Source organism: Enhydra lutris, unplaced genomic scaffold, assembly GCF_002288905.1.
Source record: "Enhydra lutris kenyoni isolate GAN:26980312 unplaced genomic scaffold, ASM228890v2 scaffoldscaffold10, whole genome shotgun sequence".
NCBI classification, from domain to species: Eukaryota; Metazoa; Chordata; class Mammalia; order Carnivora; family Mustelidae; genus Enhydra; species Enhydra lutris.
In genome coordinates, this window is record NW_019154094.1 from 13382533 (window position 1) to 13403112 (window position 20580).

At 40.5% G+C, this 20580-nt stretch overlaps 1 protein-coding gene across 1 annotated transcript in view; it reads right to left on the reverse strand.

Moving 5' to 3' along the window:
- The window catches only part of LOC111143961 (ELKS/RAB6-interacting/CAST family member 2), a 943496-nt gene that overhangs the window by 367076 nt on the left and 555840 nt on the right, over nt 1-20580 (reverse strand). The window lies entirely within an intron of this gene.

The window sequence follows — 20580 nt, forward strand, 5'->3', positions numbered from 1 at the left end:
GCAAGGTTTGGCCAAAGGTAAACAGAATTCCAGCCACAAAAGGTTCAAGTTTGGTTTGCCCCTGAAGTTTGAGAGGGTTCTAAACTTGAAATAAATGACATGTAACTTTTATAGGGTGCTAATACACCATAGAAATAAGCCAGACTATCAGATATCTAGGATTTTTAGCCAGGTCCCAAAAAATTGGACCAGGGAGCCCCAAGGCAAGGCCTTATTCTCCCTAAACCATTGGGGGCTTTTAAAAGCCAACACACAACAAAGAGTGCTGGTGTTTACGGTTCTGTTCCAGAGACTTCCGTGGAGCGAGCCAGTGAAATGCCATCCTTTGCACAGATGCAGGCCGCATCCACCCTGCTGATTTAAAACCACGGTTCCAGGAAGTTTCTAGATTGATATTTGGGTTTCTAAGCCACCCTCCCATTTCCAGCTGAACTTGGCAGAATGGGATCATCCATCACTAAAGTCAACAGAACACCCTTCAAAATGTGTCAATGACATGTTAGGTGCCAATTCATAAAGACTTTCTACACAATTTCTTCAGTTTTACATGGAATTTTTTCAGAATAAGCATTATAGTTCACATCCAAGGTAAATTATATGCTTTTAAGATGCAGAAAACCCTCCATTTTTCCCTGATAAAAAGAGGAATTTGATGACCGTATAATGTAAATCAAAGCCAAAACCAAAAACAGTTTAAAAAGCAAGGAATATGAAGGTTAACCATGAAAGTCCCAGAACCACACCTGCCTAATTGTAGAATAAATAGTATTATTTAACTTTAGAAATAGACAAAATTTTAAAAGCAATTGTAATATTTAAATCTCATATAAATTTATAGAATATTATAAATATGACTAGCAGCCCTTCGACAAAGCAATGCTTGGTGAGCCTGAAACAGATATCTTTCCTCTTCTCCTCCCCCCTATTTTTGATAGCAGCATAAAAAAATATCAGAATTATGGTCATTCTAAGTGCCAACTCGGATTCAGTTTGCCTAACCCTCTATGGGATGGACTGTGTCCTCATGACCCCATTTCCTTTCGTAAATTGCTCTCTATTCCAAATGCACTATTGATCTCAGAGAAGAGGGAGACTATCCAGGATTCTCTCCTGCTAAATCCCTCTCTCATTAAGTTGACACTGACCTGTCTGTAATCCACAGATACAGAGCCACTCAACTGGCTTTCCCAGTGCTTAGTTCACACACCACTTTACTGCTTGGGGCCAGCCCCAGCTAGTTTTATATTAACCCAACTTTAACAATTACACTTTAGAGTTTAATGACTTGTAGTCTTCCCTGGTCATTTCAGCAATAACCACATACAGAAACCTGGGCGCCTAAGAAATACGGTCCAGAGTTTTTACTGATGGAGATGACATTGGCTTCTAGCATCAGTAACTCCTAATATGAGGTAAGACTACTATTCTCAACACCTAGCAAGCAGACCCTCCAGTAGTTTCTTAGGCCAAGGCCTAAGGCTCCTCCAAATTCATATACCCCAGGCCAGTGAGTATTGTATACTGCGGACCACTGGGGTCATTGGCCTCAGATACATAGTTCTAGTCTTCACAAAGCCACTGTTTCTCTCTGTGACTTTGTACTAATGATCACTTGATTCTTTGAGTCTCAGTTTCCTACTGATGACCATGATACCTCCGGGTTAAACACCTAGAGTTCTGAAAACTATTTCCTTCGCTACCAAAGCAGGACCATTAAAAAACAAGAAATGTTTTCTCTCTTGTGGTGGCCATTAGGGTGGATTAACAATATTCCAGTTCTCCTCTGTAGGGGCACATGGTAGGGCCAAACTTCCCCACTCTGTTTTAATTGGGGTGAGGCTTTGGTCAATAAAATCATTGTCATTTTCAGGTAGAAGCATTTAAGTGCTAGTACTTAAGCCCAACCTTCCCTTTTCCCTAACAGAATAACAGAATAACAGAATAACAGAAGTGTGTTTCAGATGATGTCTCCTTCAGCCTGAGTCTCCCAGTGACCACAGTGAAGCTCAAGGTCAACCCACATCACATAAGCAAGGTATAAATCTCTCTTGCAACAACTACACCATGAGATGATGGACTGTCTGGCTGTTACCCCAGCCTGGCCTGGGCTGTCTTGACTGGTAAACTGTACACTTATTATCAAGTGCCCCAAATCTGCCTCCATCTCCCCACCAGTCCCCTCTCATCAAGAAAGAAAATTGCTTTTCACTTTTGCTATCCTGTGGACACTCTATACTTGCAAGCCATTGGTACCTTCCTTCTCGCCACATGTCTTTTTTTTTTAAAGAAAGATTTTGTTTATTGATTAGAGAGAGGGAAAACATGAGCAGAGGGCAGGGTAGAGGGAGAGATACAGGCAAACTCCCCGCTGAGCAGGGTGCCTGACACAGAGCTCAATCCCAGGACCCTAAGATCATGACCTGAGCTGAAGGTAGATAGATGCCTAAGCCACAGAGCCACCTAGGTGCCCCCTACATGTCTTTTCTTAATGTACTGTTTGCGCAGCCAACTTCTTTCCCTCACTTGATATAACATTTTAGCTGACTGTGTATATGTACCTTGTGCCTTAAAAAACACGAGATTAGAATCTCAGCTCCACCACTTACTATGTGACTCACACAAGTTCCTATATCTCTCTCAGAGTCACTTTCCTTACCAGGAAACAGGGGACCATGCTGCTTATTCTGTTCCATATTTATGGGCATTAAGTGAGATGATGTAGCCCTATATTTATATATATTATTTATTCTTCTTCTAACTTATGTTAATAAAATGATTTTTCTTCTGATAATGAGAATAAAGTACACTCATCATACAAATTATAAAAGACAGATATAAAAATTTAAAATTTCTCTTTTTATTTAAGATTAAATAATGACATTCTTTTTCATTAAGATCACCCAAAATCCTACCACCTGGAAATAAACACTATACACATTTGGTTATAATTTCTCCTTCTCTCTCCCCGCCCCACACTGTGTGTGTGTGTGTGTGTGTGTGTGTGTGTGTGTGTGTGTGTGTATGAGAGAGAGAAAGAGACTGGGATGCTATACACAATTTTCTAAATAGTTTTCAATAAATGTATCATGAGAATTTTCCCCTTGTCATTAAATAGTCATTTGTAAACACAGTTTAATGGGTAAGTAGGGTTGTATCCACCCACCATTTTCCTAAAACCAACTCTTCCCTTGAGTCCTATAAAGGTCTCTTTTAGACTGAAAACCTAGTTCCCGTGTTTCTTTAGTAAATTCTTCATCTTCCTGCGGTCTATAATTGGATTCTTCCTCTTATTACTCTGTCCTAGAGACATTTTCTTCATCCATGTGGATTCTTAGCAGGAAAATGAGGTCTGTCTCCACACTTCTCACCTATATACAGATAGCTTTCAAACTTTATCTTTTACTACCTTGACCTCTTTCACATATACCTAACCACCTGTTGATCACTTCCATTTGGATGTCCCAATATCACTTTAGATGTAAGATAACCAAAAGCCTCCTCACGATCCATATACACCCACCTAAACCAAATCCCAACCACCCACTTCTTGCTCTCCCAACCTGTCACTCCCTACACTCCCTAACACATCTACAGGTCCAACATCCTGACCTTTACTCAGTTACTCATGTTTAAGACCTCAGAACCTCATCTGTCTCCTCTCCTTCCTCTTTTATTTTCTATTCATCATCAAGTCTTATAGCTCTATTTTGGAAATGCTTCTCAGATCCACATTCTTTTTTTTTTTTTTTTAAGATTTTATTTATTTATTTGAGAGAGAGTGAGAGAGTACAAGTGGGGGGTGGGAGGAGAGGGAGAAGCAGACTCCCCACTGAGCAGTGAGCCTGATGTAGGGCTCAACCCCAGAACCCTGGGATCATGACCTGAGCTGAAGGCAGACCCTTAACTGACTGAGCCACCTAGGCATCCCCATCATTCTTTTCTATCATTACTATTGACAACTTAAGCTTAGGTCCCTTTCTCTCCCAGATTTCTGATGGGGTTGAAAGTGTGTGTGTGTGTGTGTGTGTGTGTGTGTGTGTGTGTGTGTGTATGTATACCTAGCCTTTGCCTGTACCCCCTACCCTAAATAAGGACATGGCTTTGCTTGATCAGCTTCTCCCCATCATAGTGTCTCTCTCAGGTCCATTCCTGGATTTTAGGACATGGAATTAACCAATGGGTAGCAAAGTGAACTTGAGAAACCAAGTGCAAAGGTACAGAACTTTGAAGCACAGGCTATGATGATCTATGTGACAAAAAGTGGGAGAAAGAAGTCAGAAGGGAAAGAGGAAAAATGAGCCCTGAGACTGGGGACAGAGACAGGTTTTGTTTTAAGGGCAGGATAAGGAAATTGTGAAGAAGAGAAAAGGGGAAGGAGGAAAAAGTTGAGAGGGGCTATTCCTGGGGCCCCTTCAATGTTTTCCTAAGACACAAATTGAAGAATTAGACTACCCTTTTGATTTTTTTCAGCTGTTTTGACTATGTGTGTTTGAAAGTATATTTAAACTGGGCCCTATGGGTCTGGGATTCAAAGATGTCCCATAGGATTCACTGTCATAACTTATCTCTACTGCCAAGACACTATACCTAAACCACCAATATTTTGTTAAAAATATCACTGGCCTAGCTCCATCATCTCACAGAGCTCCCAATTACCAACAGTAGTAGTTTTCAAAATGTGTTCCTTGAGCACCAGATGTTCCCGAGTGCATCTAAGGTCAGTGGCATGGGACGAGAAGTGTGAATTAGCAGAGAAGTTTTTCACCATCCCACACTCACAGGGAGTTGTTCTACTTCTGTGTGACATATAGAATTCTACTCAGGATTTTGAATTTTTTGAAAGAAATTAACATATTTTAAAATTCTGAGAATGATTAAAGCACGATTATGAAGCCAAACTGTACTAATAACACCTGTTTTCCCACGTATTAGTCATAGAACCTGGGAAAAGTTCTGAATATTCTCATCTGGACAATAGTACTTCTCATAAGAGTTACTGCAAGTATTAAATAAAGCGATTAAATTAAATTAAATTAAATAAGTGAGTGTACAGTTCTTAGTGCAGACACTGGCAAATATGAAAACAGAAGAGGCAGCACAGCATAGTGGTTACAAAACAGAATTCGGGAGCTAGCTTACCACTTACAATCTGTGCCACTCTGAGTGAGTTACAAAAGTTCACTAAGGCTCAGGTTCCTCATGTGTGATGGGAGAGAATAACAGAACTTAGCTCACAGGGTTTCTGTAAAGATTCAATGGGTTAACATCTGTGACCCTCTAAAAACAATGCCTAGGACTTGGTGCCGTAGAAATGTCAGCTTTTATTTACACAGTGCCTGGTAAGTATTCAACCCATTTCATGTTTATTACTGAATTCAAATATTGTGCTTCTTGTCACCTATCTGCAAATGCATATGCATGCATACACAAACACATATACGCATGCACAGCCCTGGATTGCCCCACAATGACCCCCCTCGAGTTACCAAAATCACCCCACCTTTAAGGCTCTGTCACAGAACCCTGGATTCCTTCACAGCCCTGACACTCCTTCCAGTGTCCATACTCAATAAATAGCTGCAGGATGGCAGGAAGGGTACAGTGATTAAAAGCTGGAAAAGCACATACCTGGATCAAGTTTTGGTTTCCCAATAGGATCTCTATGACCTGAGGCCAAGCTTAACACAGTGCTTCTTAAACCTGGTTGCACATTAGAATCCTTTGGCAAGATAGTAAGAATTCTGATGCCATGGTTGCATCTCCAACAATTAAATCAAAATGCTGGAGGGTGGGAGTCAGGCTTTTGTATTTTATTAAAGAGGCAGATGATTCCTAAGTGATTCCAAAGTGAAGCCTAGGGTAGGATCCCTGGACATTACTGACCTTTCTCTAAGCTTGCAGTTCCTTCCCTATAAAATGGGGAGGAGACAGAAACTACTGCACAGCATTGGCACAAGCATAAAGGGAAACAATACACATAAAGCATCCAGCCCTTTCTGCTGGACACCCTGGAAGTGTCTATGACAGTTACCATTGTCCCTGGGAGGGGTTCCTAGCCACATTACCTCCATCCAACCTAAGTACCAAGCACCAATTCTTACTGTCTACTCTTGACTTTCTACCATTTAATTAAATACCACTTCACATTTCTGCACAACTTTTCACATAGATGCTAAGTTGCTACAACTGGATCGTAATCCCCTGGAGGGCAAGGACCACACTTCCATCCTCTTTGGAAGCCCCTTCAGCCCTTGACTCAGTAAGTACATGCAGGATGGCAGGAAGGGGAGTGCAAAGGCGCGATTCTGAAACACCCTCCTTTGACTCACTTAGTGAAATGACAGATGAAGTGTGAGTCCGAACCTGATACTTTCCTACCCCATAAATCAGTGGTTACCTTGCCATCCTCACCAAACACCCTTCAAGGTCTTGCTCTCTGTTTTCCTCAAGCACCTTCTCCTTGGTATGGAGATGAGGGGGCTCAGTTACCCAGCTCCTGAATGCAAGGGGGACCTACATTCACTGCCAGCCCAGCAGCCACTAACAGCACCCAGAAACCATGAGTTTCAGGATGGCACAATAAAAATGTCCCAAGCTTTGATCTGGGGTATAAGCAAGGAGCTTTTAATCCTACTTTGCATTCCACATGCTCTGCCCTGGGACCTGGGAAATATGAACTCCCTCCTCCTTTAGCCACCACTTCACAGGACATCTCCTATGTGTCAGGTACTCTGCTGGACACTTGTAGTAGGCTCATCCTCAGAAGCTTTCTGGTTTGGCAGACAAGTTTAAATCAAAAAACTATTTAATCACAATTGTGATTCCAAAAAAAAAAAAAAAAGGCTAAGGATGCCTGGGTGGCTCAATCAGTTAAGCTGTCGATGCTTGATTTTGGCTTGGATCATGATCTCAGGGTCCTGGGATCCCACATCATGCTCTGTGCTCAGCAAAGTCTGCTTGAGGATTTCTCTCTCTCTCCCTCTGTCCCTCTCTCCACTCTCTGTCTCCCTGTCTCTCCCAAATCAATCAATTTGTTTAAGCTATTAAAGAAAAGTACTGAGTAATGAGCAAGAGTGAAACAAGACCCAGTCCTGCCCTAGACCCCACGGTCCACCTCCCTAAATCAGTTCAATGGAGTAGCTTGTTGAAGAGAAAGGAAAAAATGAGTGCTGTGGGGACTGTGGGGACCTGTGGTCCTGTGCATTAGAGAAACACAATGATTATGAGTCAAAAACCATTTTTGAGAAGCTCAGCAAGAAATCAACATATTTGTCTTGATTTAACATAGCATTTGCTTCTTTCGGAGGTATATCTATTGGTTATTTACCAGACAATAATATTTCCTGAGGGGGAAAAAAGTTTAGAAAACCGTCTAATTCTTAAAATGCCACCTTCAATGAAAACAGAATTCACAGCAACCTCAGAAGTCTTTTATAAGACTCAAGATGTTCCAATTTAAAATAATTTCCTAAAGGTCCCCAAATACATTAAAACTGAAATTCTGATACTCTAGAAAGCTAAGATTACATTTTAAAATACATCAGCTTGTTGTTACAAATACAGAACAGAATAATTAAAGGTTTCTTCAAGCTAGATATCTATTAGGCCACACAAATTTAAAAAACACTTAAATAATTGTGTGTCATTTCTGATTTTATAAGTCATTCCATGTGGCAGATCATAAAAACTGTCTTATAAAATGGTTAAATTACCAGGACTGTTCTATTACATTTGAATAATTCATAACTCCATATACTTTAAGAATAATGAAGCTGTTAAATGAATTTCTAAAGAGTCTAGTGCTTACACCCAGCTCTGGAGAAACTTTCGGAACTTTTAAAGTGAACAGCAGAGCCTTAAAACAATAAAATAAAAAAACCTGTTTAAGACCTTAAATCATTAACATGTGTCGACTTAAACTTACACATACATTTGTGTTGTTTAACTAAATATTTGAAAACCAGCTTCTCTCTCAGTTATCTGCCAAGAGCCCCACTCCAGGTTCTGCGTGTCTCTTCCTGACACGTGGCAACGTCCTGTGCTTTTCATGAGGCTTGCTTGGCTAGAACTGATCTTCAAATATTTTGATAAAACAATTTTTTTCTTAAATCATATGTCAGTATTGAGTTAGTGCTATTTTGTGTTAATGATTTGGAATTTTTAAACAGTTTTATAAACCGTGTTTTAAAAATGCATGGTCCCTTCTGTCTTAGCCTTCACCATCCATCCTGGTTTTCTGTCTTTACTCTTCCTGCGTGCAAGAGGACAGTAGTTTTCAGTCTGCACCAGAACACACAGCCAATGAAATCCCCATATCCCAGGTTATAGCCAAACTGGAATGTGAATTGGTCCTGTGGGAATAGCTGGGACCTGGCCCAGGTCTGCTTTGGGCACAGAGAAGGTTACCCAGAGATCAGAGGGTGAAGATAAATGCTGAAACCCTCCATCCTCAACAGTAAGAACTTCGAACTTCTCAGACAGTGATGCTTATGGCAAAGAATCTGTTAAAACGAGGGCTGCTAATCTTATTTTTCCAATTACTCTTATCTGACATTTCTATCTGTACCTCCTTCCCACCTTCCCAGTGCTGCCTTAGAGTGACACCTTTTGGAAAGGTTGAAACTGAAAATGCCCAGACTGCTTTCTGCCTGGACCTGACCACCCTTAAGATTGTGTTTGGGATTTGCTCCCTCCTTACTAAAGTTTAAGCATCTAGGAGATTTGCTTCAATATGTCACCTCTGATCCTTCAGCAGCAAACAAATACCCACATCAAGTGAGTGTGTTTGGGCTCAAGCTCTTTGATTTTGACTACATTTTAAATTCCCCCTTTTCCTTCCTTTCTTCCCAGGCTTATTAACAAAACTTCAGACCATAATAGAAGATGGATAGTGAAGAAATGTGTAAACTACATACATCTGACTTAGATTCTATTAAATCAAATAGTGTTGGAACACAAATGAATAAAAGTATCCCCACAATGCCCTGAGCACTCTTTATTCCAGATCAGACTGGGCTCAGTGGAAACTCCTTGACAAAAAGGCTGTGTAGATGACCTTCTGTGTATGTTTGCTGTAGGTACTTCTTGAACAATTGGGAAGCATTCTTTACTTTGCCTGTGCACTGTTCACAGCATGGCAAAGAGCTAGTCTTTTCCCAAACAGTCTAGGAAATTCTTGGAAACAGGATAGCTAGTGGTTAAGACTATGGACCCTGAAGCCAAAAGGCTTAGTTCCCAATCAGGATCCAGCCATGTGCGGGCTATGTGACTCCGTAAAAGATTCTTGACCTCTATTTACATGAGTTCGTTTTCTGTAAACTCTGGATAATAACTGCAGCTCCTGGGCTCCTTGTGAAGAACCCCTGAGTGCAGCAGTTACATACTGGCACATAGCAAGCACGCAGTAACCTGTCATCATTATCAACAGTGATGTTAGTTGACACACCGGCGCTTAGCCTTCAGCCTAGGAGAGGATAGGTAAGCAAGACAAAGTTACAATTTCCATTTTCTTCCATTTCTCAGGGATACATATTTTTCATTTTCAAAGGAAAGGTGAAATTTTTTACGGAATCAATAACAAACCAAATAAATCACTCTCAAGTATGTGTTGTTCATATTTTAGTCTAACTTAACTGAATTCCAAACACAACCATGAAGGAACTCGTTAAGACATTAGAGCAGTAATATTCAATAGAACTTCCTTTGATGATGGCAAGGTTCTAACTTGCTCTGTCCTATACACCTGTCACTAACTACATGTGGCCACAGAGCACTGGAAATGTTACTGGTACAACTGAGGAACTGAATTTTTAATGTAGTTTAATCTTTTTTTTTAAACAATTTTATAGGATTTTTAAAAGATTTTATTTATTTATTTGACAGGGATCACAAGTAGGCAGAGAGGCAGGCAGAGAGAGAGGAGGAAGCAGGCTCTCTGCTGAGCAGAGAGCCCGATGTGGGGCTCCATCCCAGGACTCTGGGATCATGACCTGAGCCAAAGGCAGAGGCTTTAACCCACTGAGCCACGCAGGCGGCCCCAATGTAGTTTAATCTTAATTAAAATTAAAACGTAGGGACACCTGGGTGGCTGTTGGTTAAGCGTCTGCCTTCAGCTCAGGTCATGACCCCAGGGTCCTGGGATGGAGCCCCACATGGGGCTCTCTGCTCAGCGGGGAGTCTGCTTCTCCCTCTGCCTACCACTGCCCCTGCCCCTGCTCACGCTCTCTCTCTCTCTCAAACAAGTAAAATTTTAAAAAATTAAAATATAAATAGCCAATTCTAGTGGCCACTATACTGGAAAGAGCCAGAACATCTAAATTTTACAGCTTTATTGCCCAAAAGTGTTTAGAAATTATTTCAATATTTAGGGCGACTGGGTGGTGCAGTCAATTAAGTGCCTGAATCCTGGTTTTGGCTCAGGTGGTAATCTCAGGATCGTGAGATCGAGCCCCGCTCAGGCTCCAGACTCAGTGCCAAGTCTGCTTAGGACTCTTGCTCCCTCTGTGCCCCACTTCCCCTTCCCACCTCTCTCTCTCTTTCAAATAATAAATAAAGTCTTAAATAATTATTTCAATCTTTGTGGAAAGTTTATCTCTTTTGAATATATGAGAAAAACTTTTTAATTTCTTTAATTTCATTAGAGTTCATGAATTACCATTTTATCCATGATTCCACTTTAGGAATTTATTCTAATGCTATCATAAGGTATGTTGCCAGAGGAAATTATTCTGAGGACATGTTCATCATAGCCTTGTTTATAAAAATCAGAATAAAAATTTTGTTAGTATGGACATATATACACAAATGTATACATATATACACACATATGTACACTCAACTTTCACATAAATGAGTTAAATAAATTATAATGTGTATGTGTATGTGTAAGTGTTGCAAAGAAATTGGATAGTAAATTAGAGGCATCCAATTGTTGAGAAGTTGGACAGATATTAAACACTAAGTAGAAAGATTGAACGTAAAGAAAAGAGGTTCATGAAATCCCAAGTGAGAAAAGCAAGTAAATAGGAAATACAATACAATCCCAACTATAGGTGGGTTTTTAAATGTATATTCACAGAAAACAAAAAGATTAGAAGGAAACATCAAAGGAAAAATATCAAAATATTAACAATGTGTTTGTTTCTAGGCATGTTATTTCAGGTAATCTATTTTTCTTTGCACTTTTGCTGCAAATATAAATTATTAATGTAAAAAAAAAAGAACTTTTAAAAAATTACAACCAAGGAAAGTCTGCATAGGGCCTACTTCTGCTCCCATGGAACAAGGGGTTGCTGATAAACCAGCCTCCAAAGGAGAGTTACAAAGCACAAGTCCAGAGCAGAGCAAGGCCCTCTGGTGGCGGTTACAGTGACAGCTACCCTCAGCCAAAATAATTTTAACTCAGGCCACACTTCCAGGCACTGCTGCTTTGCTCCTGACACTCATTTAGATTTATGCTGATTATAATCCCCGGTCACCAGGGAGTGTTTGAGTGTTGGTGACTCCAGAGCTGTCAACAATCATTCCTGCCACCTCACCCTACCCCACAATGCACTTGAATGTTGCTCATTTCATTACTGTTCTTTGATAAAGTTCCTATGGGTTTTGGAAGTCCAGTATGGTTGTTTGTTTGTTTGTTTGGTGTTTGTGTTTGGGTAGCATTTTATGGTTTTGTTATTATTTTTTTTTAAAGATTTTATTTATTTATTTGACAGACAGAGATCACAAGTAGGCAGAGAGGCAGGTAGAGAGAGAGAGAGAGGAGGAAGCAGGCTCCCTGCGGAGCAGAGAGCCCGATGCGGGGCTCCATCCCAGGACCCTGGGATCATGACCTGAGCCGAAGGCAGAGGCTTTAACCCACTGAGCCACCCAGGCGCCCTGATTTTGTTATTATTATTTTGTTTCTACATCTCTCAAAATTAGTTGTCAGGCCCTAAAAAGTCACAACCATTTGTTCGTGCCACTAAAGCCACCTCTATTAGCAAGGTATATTCATTCCCATTCAACAAATCGGGGCGGTGTTCTCAAACAGGCTACTTTCTTGTGATGTAAGGGACAGTTCTGGGGCATTTCCAAGGAGGAAAGATGAAAGAAGGAGACTTTTTTTACTCTGAATTCTCCTACTGGCTTGGCTTTGCAGAGGACACCTACCGATTATAACGAATTTCAATCAGCCCACATCAAGCCTGACTTTCCCGAGGCCCTCAGGACCCTTGCATCAAAGTTCCATCAGCCTTGAGCAATAGGTAGGGGCCTCTCTGTATGTCAATTTGGCCTTGATCATATGGAGTCTAATGCATCCTTGATCCAACCACCAGACCCAGTATCTTCTCAAACACATAGTATACGATCAGGAAATAATTATGGGACTTGATGCCAAGAGGGAGAAAAGAAGAGACGGAACTATACTGTAGAAAGTTAATCATTATGTCAATCAATATGGTTTCCTGTAACATACTTGGTCCTCACATACTTCTAAAGAATCAGGCCATTTAACTCAAGCTCAGAAAAGGTAAGGGATTTACCTAAGAATTGCAGATGGCTTACTCTTTACCAGAATGTGAGTGTGATTGTCGAGTACAAATATAATGCGACAATTGTTAGAGGGGGCTATCCTGAGATGATGTGGGCCATGAGACCCTCAACAGTAAAAACAAAACAAAACAAAACAAATCCTTGGCTCGTTCTCCTCAGTGTTCCCAGGCCTGAACATAGCACCTAGCATACAACCAGCCCCCACAGGTACATGGATGAACATAATTTAATGACTAGACCTGGGTCCCATTTGAATAACTGGAGTAGAGTATTCACTACAGGCATTGATTTCAGCACTGTTCCAAAATATCTTACGGATTTTTACATTAATTTTCTATTATTATGTAACAAATTGCCACCAATTTGACAGCTGAAAGTTCTGTAGGTCAGAAGTCCAGGCAGGAAGTATGGTATGACTGGTTTCTCCACTCAGGGCCTCACAAGGTTTAAACTGAGATATGGCAGGCTGCATTCTCATCTGGAGCTCAAGACTCTCTTCCAAGCTTATGCAGTTGGAATAGACTTCAGTTCCCTAAAGTTGTAGATGTGAGGACCTCTTCTCCTTACCACTTCTAGCTCCTAGAGACCACTTGAATTTCTTGTCTCATGGCCCGCTCAAATCTTTAAAGCCAGCAATAGAAAAATGTCCCTTACATCAAATTTTTCTCATGCCTTGACTCTTTCTCTTCAGGAATAGCCCAGTCCCTTTTAAGGGTTTCCTAATTAGATCAGGCCCATCAAGAATAATCTCCCTTTCCCAAACTCTGCTATGTCATACAGCATACCTAATCACTGTAAAAATATAAAATTGCATTTCAAAATATATGTGTCAAATATGGGGAACTTCTTTAACATGATAAAGAACATTTACCAAAAATAATCCACAGCTACCATCGTACTTAATGGTGGAAGACTGAATGCTTTCCTCTAACATCAGGAGCAAGACAAGGTATTTTCTCTCAACCCTCTTATTCACCATAATTCTTGGAGTTCTAGCCACTGCACTAGCAAGAAAAAGAAATAAAAGATATAACAATTGGAAAGAAAATAATAAAACTGTCATTACTTGTTAATGAAATAATTATCTATGCAGAAAATCCTGAGGAGTCTACCAAAAAAAAAAAAAGCCTAGGACTAACAAATGTGTCCAACAATGTTGCAGAATAAAAGATCAATACACACAAATCAATTGCATTTCTATATAATAGTAGACTGTAGAAACCATAATTAAAAAACTAAATACCATTTATAATCACCCTAAAAAATGAAATATTTAAGTATTAAGTTAAAACAGGTACAGGTTTTCTGGGGGTGCCTGAGTGACTCAGTCTGTTAAGTGTCCAACTCTTGATTTCAGCTCAGGTCATAATCTCAGGGTTGTGAGATCAAGCCCCATACTGGGGTCTGTGCTGGGCATGGACCCTGCTTAAGATTCTCTCTCCCCCTCCCCCTCTCCCCCTTCTCCTTACTTGCATGCACGAGTACTTTCTTTCTCTAAAAAACAAAGGAAAAAAACCCAAAATAACAACAACAAAAAAACATGTACCAGATCTATATGCTGGAAATTGCAAAATTCTGATGAAAGAAATCAAAGAAAATTTAGATAAACAGACTATCGATGGATTATAAGACTAAACATAGTATGTCAACTTTTCCAAGACTGATGTGTAAGTTTAATGTAATTCTAACAAAATCTCAGCAAGTTTTTTTTAAAGATATAGACATGTTTATTCTAAAATTTATATGGAAACACACAGATTCTAGAATAGCTAGACAAAGAAGAATGAAGTAGGAAGAATCACTCTACCTAATATCAAGGCAACTGTATAGTTACAGTAACAAACACGGGTAATATCGGCAGAGGGATAGACATACAGGTCACTAGAACAGAAGAGAACACACCAACAGACATACATGAAAATGCTCAAATGATGTTTGATAGAGGAGCAAAAACAATTCAATGCAGTAAAGATAGATAGGCTTTTCAACAAATAGTGCTGGAATAATTGGACATCCAGAGACCAAAAAAAAAGAAGAACATTGAACTAAACTACACTAAAGTACTCAACAGTAAAATTTCTAATACAATTCAAAAATAGATAAAAGACACGAACAAACATTTTGCTGAAGCAAATATAGAGATGGCAAATAAACACACACAAAAATGTTCTACATCATTAGCCATTAGGGAACTGCAAATTAAAACCCCAATGAAATACTGCTATATACCTATTTGAATGGCTAAAATAAAAAGTAGTGACATTATCCAATGCTGGGGAGGACACAGAGAAAGTGGATCCCTTGTACATTGCTGGTGGGAATGTGAAGTGGTACAACCACTTGGGAAAACAATTTTACAGTTTTTTTAAAAAATTTAGCACGCAACTACCATGTGACCCAGGAATTGCATTCTTTTCATTATTTACTTCAGAGAAATAAAAACTTATGTCCATATAGAAACCTATATATGACTGTTCATAGGAGCTGTATTACTAATAGCCCAAAACTGAAAACAACACAGATGTCCTTTAACTGGTAAATGGTTAAACTGTGGTACAGCCATACTGCGGAAAACTACTCACCAATAAAAAGGAACGAAGTACTGATACAACCAACAATCCGGAGGAATCGCCAGTTAATTATGTTAATTGAAAAGAGCCAATCCCTAAAGGCCACATCCTATATGATTCCATTTATTCAAGGTCCTTTAGATGACAAAATTATAGAAACGGAAAACAGATTAATTCTTGCCAGGGTTAAGGGATGGGGAAAGGGGATAAGTTGAGTGAAGGTATAAAAGGACAGGGTGAGGGATCCTTGTGGTGTTGGAAGTGTTCTGTAACTTGCTTGGATTAGTGTCAGTATCTTGGTTGTGATATTATAGTACGGTTTTGCAAAATGTTATCACTGGGGGAAAACTGAGTAAAGGATATAAAAGATCTCTTTCTATTATTTCCTAAAACTGTAGATGATTCTACAATTATCTAAAAATTAAAGGCTAAGAATATTTTAAGTGCCTGTCATATATATTAGGCTCCCACTTCAGCTGGGAAAAGGACAGCAAAAGCAAATACTGGAGGAGGCAGGAAATGCTCCCATAAGGTCACAAGGCCATTCCCATCATCCTGAGGAAGAATAGTCTCCAAAATGTCATAACTATGAGGACGTCAGCAGAGAATGCTCTTGTCCTAAATGTCTTCCAGTCCTGAGGACAACTACATATGCAGGCACAACCTTAAGCATTCAAATCAATGGCTTGACACTTAACTGACTCAGGATGTGAAAGTGACTTCCTTAAGAGTCAAGTGATAAAAATGTCATAACTATGGTCTCCTTTTTATAAAAGAAACAAACCATCATACACACACACACAAACAATTTTAAAATACCATGTTCAACAACAGCTATCAGTGCATCATAGACTAACTCATAAAGGCCATCGGCAGGTACCGGTTTCCTTATAATTATAATCTAGGTAAGTTTTTAAAAAAGTCATAGTAAAGCCTCATTATCCTCAAACTAAATACATCCTCCAGACTTCTGGCTTGGTTAGCTCCTCAGTGGGAGGAAAGCAAAAACCAGACATGAAGTGCCAGAATGAAATCTTCTGCTTCAATTTCTTCTTTATTTAAAACATTTTATAGGGCTTTATGTTGACCCTGTGGCTTCAGGAGAAGGAAATCCTCCCAAATGTGTCCCTGGGGCACAGCATCCCCCACAGCGACTTGGCTCCCTCCTCTCAGAGCGATTACTGCTACATGGAAAAAAACAATTCTTAATTGGTTAACTTCGGGAAAACTGCTTCATAAAGGGAAGACTTGGAACAAAGACGCCCACCCAAACAGCCAGTTCTCTCCACATACAAAGTGACTGGGGATGAGTTTGAGAGACACCACGTAAGCAGGGCCGACAGACACAACAAAACTGCACTTTCAAGCTAGATGGAGGGTTTAATCCACTTTCCTTCCATCTCTAAGTGGAATTAAGTATCCACTGAATCCTAAGAGCAGATCCGCTCAACTGTGCCCCTCTTCCAGTCCTCGCAGTCGTCCATGTACTGCTCAGCATCCTCCCTGCACTCCAGAGACTGAGACTTTACTTTCTGGCCATCCAGCTGAACTAATGAGAGTGGGGTTATGACACTGGACTCCCAGGACCAGTTACTCTGCTTCTCACCTGGCTCTGCACCGGAAATTGCCCTACAGCCCCAGCTAGGGGCTGTGTATGGGTCCCAAGGGAGCCCCGCAGACAGTGGGTGGATGGCAAGGGTCAAATCCAGTCCATTCCTATAAAAACAACCAAAGTACACATCCTGCCGAGCATAATTTTCATGCTTAAAAGCAGCAACTTTTGTTTTTCTCGATTACCCGGACACAAGGGAGCATTCACTGTTAATCTGAGCAGAGACAAAAACTACTTAAATCTCAACGTGTGACACTTTGTTCTTCAAAACTTCACAGTTGTGACGGAAATTGCTCTGTCGACAGGACAATTTATACTCATATATTAAATGCCAGGCTTCACCAAGTACTTGTATCAAGGTTTGGAAGTAGATGTCTATGCTTTCCCCATAAGACGTTTTCTATAATGTATGCCTTTGAGCTCTATTTTCAAAATAAGTGATTCTCCAAGTAGCTCTTCTCAGATTAAAAGCAAAAAACAAAAAACAAAAAACACCATTTTCATTACCAATATGAGATTACCGTCTAGTCCTATCTAAAATGATTAAACATAACCCTGAATCAAACATAATCCTGGTATTAAATAGTCTCAAGACAAACATGAGTGAAAACACTGGGTTTCTCGCTTGAATGCCAACTATTCACTCAAGGGTCTGATTGTTTCAGCTGGGACTTTTTCTCCCCTGTATGATTTCTCAAATACGTAAATTACTTTGTTTAAAAACTACTTCTCCTCTCTTTTCTTGCACAATTAGTACTGTTATAATTATCTCTAAGGAGATCATGGTATCTCGACTTCACAAGGAGAAACAGCCTTGGTATTTAAAATACCTAACAACTATACATATATGGAAACGAATACCCCATTTTGATGGGTCACACTCCGTAACCTTAGAGGCGCCTCTATCTGGGCAATAGTTCCTTTTGGACGAAACACAATTAGGCTGTGTAATGTGCTGAATCCCTTCAGATAAACCATTGTGCGCACAGCCGGGCCACTCTAGCTGGCTTTAAGGCTGGGGCTGTCAGGCCCACTTCTCTGGTTAATGTCAGTAGCACTATGTATAAAAGGTGACTCCAGTGTGTACAAATGTTGATCTTTAGGGAAGTCATGCCTAGACTCACACACACATCCCCTCTTTCGTCCACTAGGTCAACGGCAGGAACAGAGGGCGACCCCGCAAGGGGCTTGCCAGGAGCAGAGTCTTACTTGTCAGGTTACATTTCCCCCAGGGACTCCCCTGCCTGAGATTAATCCATAATCCTGTTTCGTGTTTAAAAAACTCAGGTTCTAAAAGCCTTGCCTCTGAGACAGTTTCAGAGGCGACGGGGAAATGTTCTAATACACGGTAACAAATTAAGTGCCAATGCAAGTAAGCATAGAAAAGAAAGGGACTGTGTGGAGTAGGTGCCACAAAATGTTTGGCCCTGTCCAAAACCATTTCTTTAAGGTTTCAGAATAGACACTAAAAACATATCTGAATGGCTGGAGTACCTGTAGGTTTAAAAAAAAAAAAAAAAAAAAAAAAGTTGAAACCATCTATGGTTTTTCAGCTTGCTGCTCAAGTTAAGTGAAATAAAGATGCCCCCTGATGGAAAACACAGCCGAGGTTCTGAAGAAATATAATATTCGCTGATGTGACTTCCAAATTAAATTTCATCTGAATACCAAACAGTAAGAAAGCTCTCAGCTCTGAACAATCCTATTTTTATTACATCAAAATTGTTTTTTCCCTTGCCAACCTCATTCTACCCCTTTTTGCTACAAAGTTAATGTCCAGAAAGAGTCCTTTTACAACTCTAGCAGACCTGACCAAAAAAAGCAGCGATTCCCAGTGCTGTAGAAACCATCACGAACATGTTCTCATCTGGATGATTCGAAGAAGTAGAACTCACTCCATGCTATGGCGAAGAAAGAGAACATCCAGGTGAACACAGTTCTGGACGAGATGGCCCTGTGTGAACTCCTTGACACTTAGGAGCACTGAGATGCGGACAGAGACAGCTGGTTTGGTGGTATCTTCTGTTCCGATTCAGAGCTAAGAAAAGGCACGGTAGCTAATAATGCAAGTTCCCATTTTAATTTGTGACTCAGTCTTTGATTAATTCCTTTAACTTATAACGTTTGGCAACAATGCTGACCTCTTCAAAGGCAAAGGTGAGGGTGGAAAGATCATTTTCTACCCAGATGCAACCTCTCTAATGTAAGAAAAGCAGCTCCGGTTTCCAAAGGTTAAGAAAGGGGAGACAAATCACCAACCTTGTTGCTCAGTTTGTTGCTGCCTGTGTTGGGTGTGTTGGGTGTGTGTGTGTGTGTGTGTGTGTGTGTGTGTGTGTGTGTGTGTGTAGCATCCCTCCTGCCCAACCCCATCAGTCCCCCAATGCATGTTCGTACCTTCAGGGATCAGTGAGGGTGAATTACCACTTCCATTTTTTGTACTATGAGTGGAGAGAGCCCAAACCCTACAATTGAGCAAAGGAATTTTTACACATACAAGCACTTCCAAAATCAAAATATAGTTTTAAAAGAGGCAGTGTGGTTTCTATTGCCTTGCAAATAAAACTCCTTCTCCTGACCGACAAGGGCCCTGTTTTATCCAGCCCTTGCCTGCCTTCTTAACGACATCCCATGCCACTCTGGCCTTCCCTGGAACTTGTAGAATCTGGTCTTTCTCCTCTACCATGCCTTGTTTCTCCCCCATCCCTTCCAAACCCTTCAACCGACAGGCATCTTCTCATCTATCAGGTCTCAACATAAATGTCGCCACCTCCCAAAGGCCCTTCTGAATCCCCTTAGATAAAGTTAGTTGCCTTCCTCCCACCTGTCCCTGGTATTCCTCATCTCAGCTTCAATTTTGTTTCCTTCCGGCATGTATTACAATAAATTACTCTACTTAATAATTCCTTTGTACATATCTTCCCATTTCCCCTCACGAGGGTCTTTGCCTCATGTCTAACTTATTCACCAAGTTATCTGTAATTCCCAACTGGGGTCTAGCACATGGCTGGCACTCAATAAATAATCACCTAACTCATAACTAAAATTAGTAACTCATAACTAGAATTAGTAAAAACAGTAACACCTGACAGTCACACCAGTGGTTTGGAAAGAGGGTTCCCCAACCAGCAGCAGCAGCTTCAGTGGGGAATTTGTGAGAACGCACACTTAATAGCATCCTTTTCCCTGTCCCCCTGCCTCCACCTATGGAACCAGAAACTGTGGGGTATGGCCTAGCTATCTGTGTACAGCAAACCTGAGGATAAATTCTGGTGCAACTTTAAGCCTGAGAACTACTGGTTCACACAATATTCTCCATTTTCCAAAGAGCATTTAAGCACTGATGTCACTGACTTGCCTCTATTTGAGAAAGAAAGAGCACATTTTCACAGGAGATAAATCTTTGTAAGCAAACAGTGACTATAATCATTCAACCCAGAAGAATCTCTAAATTCACAAGTAGCTCTGTGTTTAGGAGAAAGTTAGTAAAAGAAAACCAATGCATTTGCAGGCTATCCTTCCTCATTTCTGTCCGTGCAGACAGAGTGATCAGGCTAAAAGTCAGGATGCCGCAGGCAAACCAAGGGTGTGGGACTTCTGCCTTATCCGTAGTGATGGCCCAGAAAGGGGCCCAGATGGTAAGGACTCTTGCCTCTCGAACTCCACCTTGATGGTAAGGCTCTTGACACAGACCTTGCTTTGTCATCTTTGCACCGTGGCCTGACCTACTATCTAACACACAGTGGTCACTCAGAAAGTGTCTGCAGAAAAATCAGTGATTCTCGTGTCATCTGTATATCTGGGGAGAACAAACAAGAAGGCTTTGCTTATTGAATTTACTAATGGGCTAATTGCCTTTATATAAGA